General features: G+C 32.8%; 1 pseudogene; it reads right to left on the bottom strand.

The window, feature by feature from the left end:
* Window positions 1-7,605: 7,605 nt before the first annotated feature.
* Window positions 7,606-8,699, bottom strand: LOC149559530 (vesicle-associated protein 4-2-like; annotated as a pseudogene).
* Between the last annotated feature and the right edge of the window lie 2,082 nt (window positions 8,700-10,781).

Raw genomic sequence — 10,781 nt, 5'->3', positions numbered from 1 at the left:
GAACCAAGAACCTAAGACAATGCAAGGAGTACATGTCCTGGTCAGACACTCAAAAGGATACTACGTAGGGACTAACATCATGGAGAGTTGCTTGGCATTGGAAAGCCCAAGCTCGGATCTGTGTAGCTCAACTCCCTCAGAAAAAGGCCAATACACTATGTAGCTCAACTCCCTCAACGGAAGGCCAATACACAAAAAGTACCATTTTATTATCTTAAGTTTTATTACCAGTCACACATTTTGTTTAGTTATCACTTATTTAAAACTTTCTATCCTCCGCCAACCCTATGGGACTAAGGTCACCAGGCTGCAAGATAGAAACCCCCTTCATATGCTACCCTACCCTACCCATGCTCATCCTATGACAAGTGCCCGTGGGCATGCATACTCCCATCCCAACCCCAATGATCATAACTTTCAGAAGTACCATGAAAGATTGAGCCTTGCAAGTCACTCGAAAAATGTACGTAGACATACTCGTGTGTGGCGCACCACCATCACAAAGATCATAACACAAGGAAAAGAATGAGAACACAATGCAAAGAAAACACCCAACTAAAAACATCACGAGAAGGACAGATTCTACACAAATCCAAAAGCCAATAAAATCATACATCATGAAATCACTCAAATGACCTCAATTCAAGAGTATGGATTCTACACGAATCCCAATGATGTAACAAGACCAAACATCATGAACTCACTCAATCGGCCTCAATTCAAGAGTATGGATTCTACACAAATCTTAGCATTTACGAAACAAAAGCAAAGGTCCAAAATAAACCATAACAGGTACAAAATCACTCAACCGAATGCAATGTCAGGAGTACGGATGCAACATGCATCCCAATGCAACATAAAAATGCAAAAAGTAGTCTGACTGATATCCAAACAGATCATCCAAGTCCACGATCCACATTGTGCCAAGAAAACTCGAGAAAATAGGGTGGCATGCAAAATGAGGTAAAAACCCCAAATTTTAGAAAAATTTCAAAATTAAAACCCATTTGACCTTTGGGCTGAAAAACCCTAAAAATCCAATAATAAATTTAATCGGACACTATATGCAAAAATGGCCAGCATAATGGCATAAAATCCCAAACCCTCATTATAAAAAAAGGAAATGTTCATACCCACCCAACTGGGTAGAACTAACATACAGAAACGGAGGGGAACACTAGTTCTCAGCCTCCAACCAAATGGCTACCAAAAATAGAAGTAGAAACGGAGCTGAAACAATGAAATGGGAATGCCCTACCTCACAGCCAAAAGGGCAAAATGAATCCAAGGTTTCCTTGAGCTGGATCCAATGAGCTCAACCTCGCGACGATCCCACGCCCATAGCTCCCACAACGAACAAAAAAAAGAGTATTTTGGGTTTTACTCTCCAACTTTCCAATTCAAAAGTGAGAAGTGAGGAATTAAATTACTTTTTGCATACTTATTCACTTTTTAGGTGAATAATCAATTAGGGCATTTAACCAACCAATCTAGTTAAACCCCAAATCGACCCAAACGAAAATAGGCTATTCCTATAAATAGGAATTCATCTATGGAAAAGCTGCCAAAAATTAAAATAAAGCAATTAAAAAGCCCGAAAACCCAAAAACACAAAAATCTCCTTAACAACTTTCGCGACAATGCGAACCTCTAAATGCACAGACATGCTTACTGGTCTAATCACATAATGCAAATGAGTTCGGATTGATAATCACTGAAAGGTTTAAATTAAACATGTAATTAAGGATATGTCGACCATACAAGGACAACATTGGTAAAATATGAACGGTTGAATCACTAACTCCATGTGCCATTGCCAGGGATATAAATCCAACACACTAAACAACACGATCAAGTGCAATTGCATATAATAACATATCCAAAGCAATAAATGCATTAAATCACCTAATTTAACCATTTATTTAATTATATTAAAATAATCTATTTACATCACTCACGTTCCCATAAAGCATAACAACGCAGGAATGAAGTAAATAACCATAGCATTAAATCCATCATGTAACATAATCAGAGGTATGTCCAAATACCAGATCTCATCATAAAACACACTATCATCTCAAAATGGCATCATCATGCAATATGATTAATTGAACAACATAGTAGTCTAATATCTGTGATACTAAAATCAAAGAGTAACATCTGACCCTCAGGTCATCTCAAATGTAAACATAACATGAGTAACAAATATCTCTCTAATCAGAAATGTAACACGGTAAATGTCTGTAGCACATAACCAAATAATCCCACATGAACAATAAATTCTAATTACTTAAGCATTTAACAATGATTGTTTAAACAACCATAAAAAGGTGCTTAAAATGCATAAGCAAACACAGTCATAAACTTGACTAACCACTCCTACAGGAACCTAGTCCCGTGTAGCATGGTAATAGTACATAGTGCAATCTCTACACACATCTCAAGGTAATCATGAAACAACCTAATGATACCACATCGATCCTGGTAACCATTGGCACAAACCTCAGTGAACCAAAAATCACATCATAATCTCATAGATTCGTCAAAAGCATAAAAAAAGCTACTGATACAGAAACATAAATCCAAACACCTCAACGGTGTAGACCACTCAAGGTCACAATGATGATCCATTACAACAAAAGATCAGCAAGGTTGCATCCATCAGGATGACTTACAAAGTCAAATGGTAGAGGCACTACAAAGTCCTTACTTAACCTTACACTTATAAGAGTCAAGTTTATGTTTTTTGGACTAATCAATGAATTTTAATCTTGAATTACATATTAGCGATACAATACATAAGAGCAAAGAGACCTTCACACATTCACTACATTTAACTTTACAAGGTTGCTGATAAGTGTTGCAAACCCATTAGCCATTTCAATGCCAACCATCCTTCACCATACATTAGAATCAAATGTCAAAAATCTTTGAATTGAGTGTTGTCTTAAAAAAATGGCAATAACTCAAGAACTTAATCAGTGCTAAAACTGCACTGTTTGTCCATTTGTTACTATTTGAAAATTTGAGTTGTCTTTTAAAAATGACAATAACTATCAATAACATGATCAGCACCATATCTACATTGGTTGTCTATTTATTACTATCTTGTGCTTGATCACAAATTTTGAGGAAAATGGATGCAACTTTCACTACTGCCAAACTTATGTATTTATGGAAAATTGGACCCAGTTCCCTAATTATCCTTTTTTGTGTAATGAACTATCACTCCAATTTCATTCTGATGATTTGATCTAGCTTTGTGCAAAGGTTTCCCCCTCCGTTCGATTGAGTTCACTCCTAGGCTTGACCTTCTTGTGACCTGAAGATCCATTTGAAGCCACAATGCAAGTTTTGGAGAAAATCTATGGTACAACTAATTTTTTCTGAAATCCATGGTATCGCAACATGATTTTCATGTATGAATGTTATAGATGGTCTTTGGATTTCCAATTCCTAGTTTTGGCCTATTTTTTCCAATAGCAGCACCTTCAGGGATTATTTTCAAATAATATTGCATGGTCATACCAAAATTTTGGTGGAATTTCAGCTAATTGCTGCATTCAACTTGATTTTGATTTTGATTCTGCATGAAACTAATGTATATCCTACCTTTCCATCATGTCTGATGTGAAATTTTGGGCATTATATTCATTTCATGAGTATTTTAATGGACTCTGGGCAAAAATTATGTAGAATTTCTTGGTATTTACTCTTTAGTATAGTGGATTATAGGTATCTCCCTCAATTTATTGTACAACATAGCTATGCTAGATTTTTTAATTTCACATTGATGGATTGCACAACATCCCCTTAAATTTATCCATGTGTAATTTACTAATTTATAGTGGTATTTAATTGCATATTGGAGCCTCGTCTAGGATTTGTTTCTGGCTGGATTTCAGACCTTGTTTTTCTTAATGGTTGCTACTAACTCAATCTTCAATAAAGCGGTATATTTTGTGCCATGATAAGCATTGCCTATTGATGCATTTGGTTTTTTGCTCCAGTTATTTTATTGTGAGTTGTGTCTTAAAAAACATGGGAGTTGTTTATGATGAGTGCTAAAGAATGATGAGTTTCATATTTGAACATTTTTCTTAACCTGTGTTTATAGTTCTCTGAAACAATTTACTGAACCATGTGCAAAATACAGTCATTCATGCTTGCAATAATGCAACATAAAGTAGAAATAACGAGAGGATGGTATACAAAATAGAACTGAAGTTTAGGACACCTAGAAAATGAAAATTTTAAGACCGATTAGTGAAATCAAGGACTACAATAATATTCCTTCATTTATGAAACCTTTTCTGAGATAACTCACTTGGTCTTTCAAGGACGAACCACATTAGGAGCTTCTTGATGAATATGACGTGGTTTAGTCCTTTCTTGCCTTTTTAAATTTTTTTTCTTCTAAAATCTTTAAAATGGTTATATGATCTAGGATGACCGTAGTTCCATAGCAATGCAAAATTATTTTGGATATCTTATTAAGCAAGCACAAAGTACATCAATTATCAACTCCAAAAAATATTCATCTAGGGTTTGATTGCTCATGGGGAAACCTAAAGGATTGACATTTATGATCATCTAGCTTGTCATAGTCTATGCTTGTATTCACTCTTTCTGGTGTGTAGCCATTGTGTACTAGTGATTATACCTTTCTTGCATAGTCTTTGTTGCCTAAGATTTGACCACGAAGTAGGTAAAGAAAGTTCATCATAAGCACACTCAATAGTAAAATTTGGATTGCAAGTTCATCATAAGAATGCTCACTACTTCAACAAAATCAATTTTTGGAAGTTTCATTTAATGCGACGAGAACCCACCTTCTATTGGTGTTGGAACCTTCCTCCATTTGGGGCACTAGCTAATCTTCTCCTCCTACCCCCTACAATGACCCCATTGTAGTTTTCTTTGTTTATAGAATTTATTTATATGTATATGCTTTATGGTTCTTCTTTGCCTTCATTCCTGCTTGTGGTGTCTATGCCCATTTTGAAGGACCAATCAGTATTGGAGGGTTTTTATCCAGTTGCATATATTTGAGGAATTCAAATCCCCATTTAGCTCCTTGTTTGCAAAGAGTGTCATTCTGACCTCTAGTAGTTATTATAAAATTCATTTAGGTACTTGAGGAAGCTATGCTGCACAACCCATATCTCTCATATAATCCTACACTTGAAGGGAGCCCAAAACCAGTTACCATGGGATTGTTTTTTGATCAACAAAACATTGACAAAATATATGTGTTAAACTTGCATATGCGAGAGGTTGATATGAGTGCTCCTTTAGAGTTATGTTGATGGTGTGAAATATTTTAACATTACCCATAAAGACATTTTTTCAGTTTTAAATTTGTGGTATCTCCTTAAGAAGGCTTCTACTTCTTTTTTGCTTCTAGTCTAACCGATGTATCCAGTTTGCTCATCTTCACAAATTTCTTGAAATTTGAAATGGAATGACTGGGAGGCATTTATTCATTTGAGGTGGCTGTTGGATACATGTTTCATGATGATTTTGATGGATAAATTTTGCAGATGGACACAAGTTGGCACACAATACTTATGCTCCACAAATATAATGTAAACATGAGAGGTACATTACATAGCTGCTTTGGTGTATTTATTATTTTTCTCTTGGTCATGGAAGTTGTTATATTCTATATAAACTTTAATATCTAATTTCTTTTTTATTTTCAGTTATGAGCAGTGGGCCATTAACTTTTTTAGAAGTATAAAAGAAAAGGTCACTCCCTTAAGGACGACCAGAATGCCAAACTCCATTGTGATATTTGTCTTAACACATACAACACTATTAATAGTTGTATAGCTTGTTATGAACTATCTAGAGGGGGACTAGAATGCAAAACTCCATTGTGGTATTTGTTTTCATATGGACAACACTATTAGTAGTGGTATAGCTTGTTAAGTACTATCTAAAAGGAAGTATATGTACACAATCATCCCATTACACATTTTTTTGTTTATAGCATTTATTTGGTTGTCTATGCTTTACGGTTCTTGTTTGTCCTCATTCCTACCTATGGTGTCCTTGCCCATTGTGAAGGACCATTCAGTGCTGGAGGGTTTTGCTCCAGTTGTATATATTTGAGAAATTAAAATCCCCATTTAGCTCCTTGTTTGTAAATTGTGTCATTTTGACCTCTAGCAGTTAAAAGGCATTTAGGTACTTGAGGAGGCTATGCTGCATAGCCTATATTTCTTATATAAGCCTACACTAGAAGGTGTAAAAGTTTAATAGGATATTTGATAGAGATATAGTGATATCCTTTTAATATTAATATGAAAGAGAAGACACTAAAATGTAACTCTTATGGAAGACTGAAATAATTTTAGACCTCTAATATATGACAGTTATATGAATACTCAAGGTATTCTATATTATCTTTTACTTCCAAACTATAATTTATATTATGTAACTGAATTGAATGTAGACAAACTGTGTTGTAGATTTGATTGCTGCTGAGACTAATGCATTACCTTTTGTTATCGATGACAGTCTCCAGCAATCGATATATATATATATATATATACATATATATATATATATACATATATATATACATATATATATATATATATATATATATACATATATATATATATATATATATATATGTATATATATATATATATATATATGTATATATATATATATATATATATATGTATATATATATATATGTATATATATATGTATATATATATATATATATATATATGTATATATATATATGTATATATATATGTATATATATATATATATATATATATATATATATGTATATATATATATATATATATATATATATGTATATATATGTATATATATATATATATATATATATGTATATATATATATATATATATATATGTATATATATATATATATATATATATATATATATATATATATAAACATAGAGTGTCATCCATTTTAAGTAGCCCAATCATGATAGTCTAAATTCAAAGAGTCAGCATAAAGTGCTAATATTTGGCCATGAAATCTTCGGAGAAATTTTTCTAGTAAGAAAAAAACTCATAATTACCATATTTATCTAACTTCAGCTCCCCCATATTTCAAGTTTTAGATTTCTATGATTGATTAGTATGGTCCACCGCCTCTCTTTATAGAGTTAAGAGCATGAATGATTTGTATTTCAGCCTATTTATAGAATGATGAGACCAAGAGCTCAACAACATCCTCCAAAAATGTCAAGCCCAGATACAAAAATCAATTCAAGACCATAAGGAAAAACTACGCACTAGTAACTTGCTTGAAACATCTGTAAAAGCCATTTTCTCATCTGCAAACAATAAATTGAAAATGACATTATCTTAGTGGAAATGTTGATTTCTCAGACATAAACTACTAAGGTAAATATCCTATAGTTGGAATCTACCAGATATATCTTTCTTTAACTGTTTGCGGACATGCACACAAATAACTTGTATGCTCCAGCCTCTGACAATCAGAAGTAAGATTATCTTTTAAATGGATAGATGCTTCTAAAAATATAAGAAAATTAAAGCACACTTTTGAAAGAAAAGATCATCAAACCATAAAAAGGTTGGAATGTCAAAGAGAATCGGCTCTTTCCAGCTGTTGCTGTGCTAGATACCTTTCCCTCCACTCTTTCTGATACAAAGCAAGAACAGTTCCTTATTAAATTATATTTTTAAAGTTAACATTATTAGATTTCCATGATCCACAATCCTAAAGTTGCATGGATACAGAGGGCATGCGAAGAATAGGTCAGAGCAGACCACATACCCATTCATCTATGTCAAGCCCTTCACCAACAATTCATGGAGCAACATCTTCTGGAGGTTTTTTTCGTGCCTCAATTGCAGCCTCAGCTTCAGCCAATTCCTTCTTGAGCTTTTCCAAATCCTTTATAAATGTCAAAATTGAGGATAGCCAATTCAGTACATTAATTTTCAAAATTTAATTAAAATAGTCTTAATCAATCATTTCACTAGGAGTGTTTATGCATAAAATCCAAGTTAAAATGGTCTTAATCTATTGTATGACCAGGGGATGTTTGGAATTTTAAACTTTGATCATGTCATGAGATTATTTTAAACCAAGTAACAAATTTCTAGTTATGATTCTTCAAAATTTTCACTTACAGGAGTGGAACGTTGTGGATCCAAATAAACAACGCGCAATATTTGCTCTACTGCTACTAGTTCCTTCTGCTCTTCAAACTTCTCACCAAATTCACAAAATTAGAAATTTTGTAATCTATTAATAAGTTCACATCAATGTTCAGACCATGAAGAATATTTCTACCTAACTAGCAGCTTCAAATAGATTCTACATTATGAATCATTTATATGCCTTCTTCTATTTCTTTGAAAACAGAAAAGTTTACTAGCTCTAAATCATAATCCACTCCATCCTTGACTTTCAGACTAACAATCTTGAACTTTTCTTTAACTTTTTTCTCTGGATGTTTCTCAAACTACTCAAGTGGCTCCAAAAATTTAAATACTGCGTTGTACATGCTCCACATCACAATATAATTAGTATAATCAATCATTTTCAATAGAGCGTATTCGAATAACAAGTCGGATATCTAGTAATAATAGAGAAGCCTCTTCAATATAATTTTTTGACATCAAAGAGAACTTACTAGTTACTATAAGTGACTCTCCTGGATTAAGCATACCTCCATAGAGTCATGGCCCTATGGGGCCATGAACTTGATTAGTTAAGCCAACAAATGTGTAATTAAAAGACCCGATCGAGAACTATCGATTCACAATGAGCAATAATGTACATTGTATATTATATAATGATTAATATAAGTATATGAGAATTATTCTAGAGTACATAATAGTGAGAATATATATATATATATATATATATATATATATATATATATATATATATATATATGAATGTAGTAGTCATAGATTTTCATATACTTAATATAATGTGTGCTTCACTTCTACTGAAGCTACACTTTAACAGAAGGAAGCCCAAAAATTAGTTACCATGGCATTATTTTTTGATCAACAAAGCATTGACAAAACATCTGTGTTAAACTTGCACATGAAAGTGGTTGATGTAAGTGCTCCTTAAGAGTTATTTTGATGGTGTCAAGCATTTTAATAACATTAGCCTTGAAGACATTTTTTCAGTCTTAAATCTATGGTATCTCTAAAGAAGGCTTCTACCTTATTTTTTGCCACCAGTCTGGTTGATGTATCTAATTTTTTGATCTTCACATATTGCTTGAATTTTGAAATGGATTGACTGGGAGGCATTTATAGACTTGAGGTGGCTATAAGAGGATGCCTCCTCTGCATTATATTGTGCCAAAGGTAGCCATTATGACCTTCTCATGACTGAACCTCACAAGTCATAGAGGGTATGGTAAATGGTGATCTATAGTATGCTAATATTTGTTTAGAGTTGTTGAAACTTGACTGGGCCTTCTTCCTTTACATCAATTATAGAGTTTGCTAGCATGTTTGTGTGGCTGATGGTCTCTCTGTAAATCTTCAGTTCCATTTCAGATCAATTGAAGACCTTTCTATAAGGTAATTGTGTTTCTCATTTTTCTTATGTTATTTCTATTACTACCTCTTGCATGAGAAAAGGCATAGAATGTATTGAAACTCAGATACAAAAAATCTTTTGATCACTTTGGAATGACATTTTGTGACATTCCCTAGTAGAAAATTCCAATTCCCAATGAGTAATCATATGTCACTATGCTTTTAAATCAAATTAAGGAACAATCATTGATTCATAATACATATGTCCTAATTCCTTACTTCTTTCCTAGTCAATAACCTTAAGAAGGATGATAGATTTACTATGCCAAGGGGGCATGAAATAGACTACAAGCAGGTTCCCTCAAGGCTCTTACCTTCATATATTAGTTGATGATATACTGAAACCATTGTTTTGCTCTTTCCTTTGAATGTCATGGTCGACTACCTAATATATGGCATTATATTATGATTGTTAACAAGTGATGTCTCTTTGCAATTTTTTTTGGCTTGAGTTTACTTTATATTGCCTGTAGGTCAGACTCAAAGAATTCACAAAAAAAAGAGATGCAGGAGGTATGTTAGTGTTTTCTCTCTCTTTACTAGACTATGAACTCTTGATATCAATTGGTTAGAGGATCAATTTTAATAGATTTTCTAAGAAATTAAGTTGCCATAACACATTGGATTATTTAAAACATTTCTAATCTTAGTTTCTGTTGGTGTGATTTATATACTCCACATTTTTTGTAACTTAACATCTTCTCTGCAATCCAACTTTTTTCAAATCTTGTATAATTTCTACATATGTAGTTTATAAGTTTTATAGGCTCATGAGATCATTAGCAATGTTTATGTGCTTTCATGGGTTCTACTGGTTTTCCTTTTGCGATAGCTACAGTTTTAATGTGTTTGGTGCAGGCATTTATTTTGACATTTTTGGCCGAGTGAGGAGATCATAGCCAAATAGCCACAATTGTAGTAAGTTGCCCTTGGATTTACTCTTATCATTATGTTTCTTGATGATCTAGATAAAAAATATTTAGAATTATTTCACATGTTGCTAGCTATTTACACTTTACAATAGTTGTACTTCTGCTATACTTGCTTGATAAGCTGATGGTTAAATATCTCTTTTCCTCTTTGAAGGCATTTTTAATTCAATTTAAATAATTCTATTGTACTATTAAAACATTTGTAAAAATTACACCTTGGAAGCTCATTTTTACTATTAGAGGATCATTTTGT

This window comes from Cupressus sempervirens, chromosome 5 (assembly GCF_028749045.1).
Source record: "Cupressus sempervirens isolate cs-2001-9-10 chromosome 5, ASM2874904v1, whole genome shotgun sequence".
Lineage (NCBI taxonomy): Eukaryota > Viridiplantae > Streptophyta > Pinopsida > Cupressales > Cupressaceae > Cupressus > Cupressus sempervirens.
Note: the sequence above shows the minus strand (reverse complement) of the source record. Positions and strands in the feature narration are given on the sequence as shown.